Genomic DNA, 1,041 nt, shown 5'->3' on the forward strand with positions numbered 1-1,041 from the left:
CTGGTCATCGCCTGTGTCTGTCTCTACAGTTGAAAACTAAGCAGAATTCATGGTACTATTTAACGCTGTTATTAACTGAGTAGTGAAATATTTATTCAAAAAGATGCTAATGCTGGTCAGGAGCAGGCTGGTATTTGAAGAAGAATGTGTTGCCTGCTGCCAGATTAGCTACCAGCACTAGCAAGGCACATCTGTCAACCGATTTATACATTATTTACCACAGTATTTACTGTGTTTTTGTATCTGCTACGTCAAAAATACCGTAGAAAGAATCACAAAAAAGGTATTTCTTCCGCCTCACCCTGACATCCACAAGCAACACACATGCATGTTGGAAAAAAGCTGCTGCTAAGCAGCGCTTTAACAGCAGCCAAAATGCCAGGTTTTGGCCCCACACGCGAGAGAGCGCCGCGGCACACAGCGGCCGGTATCGGTGCACTGCCCTTGGAGCTGCGGTACTGTGCTCGCTTCCCGCACTGCCTGACCCGCTGAAGGAAGTGCCATCTCCCTGCCCTTCGGCACTGACCCTTCAGCGCCCACGCCCTACGTGACCTTCCCGGCACGGTGTCTGCAAGCCACGGCCCTGCCACACGCCGGCTTCCGCGGTCGCCTCTGTCCCCACGCAGCCTCCTGCAGCAGCGTTTGTTGGCTCTCTGCCCACCCGCCAAGAAAAACGCTCAGGCGCCCGGCGCGCCTCATGGAGGACTACCCATCCCGGCATGCACCGCGCTTACCACCCCACCCCGCCTCCTCCGCGCTTCCTGATGATGTCACGTCCCTTCCTCTGGGACTGCAGGCCCCAGCATGCCCCGCGCCACGCGTCCAAGGACAGCTTACCGTGCGACCCCGAGGACTACACTTCCCGGCGTGCCCCGCGCCGAAGAGGGACGTCGCTATGCAAATGAGCCCGGCGGTCGCGGCTCGGCGCTCCTGGGCGTTGGGGAGCGCAGCGCCGGGCCCGGGCGGTGGGACATGAGTAGGCAGGGAGCTCGCCGTCGCCGTTAGCCCGCTGCAGCCGCCCAGCCCTGCGCCAGCGCTAAG

This window comes from Indicator indicator, chromosome 23 (assembly GCF_027791375.1).
Source record: "Indicator indicator isolate 239-I01 chromosome 23, UM_Iind_1.1, whole genome shotgun sequence".
Lineage (NCBI taxonomy): Eukaryota > Metazoa > Chordata > Aves > Piciformes > Indicatoridae > Indicator > Indicator indicator.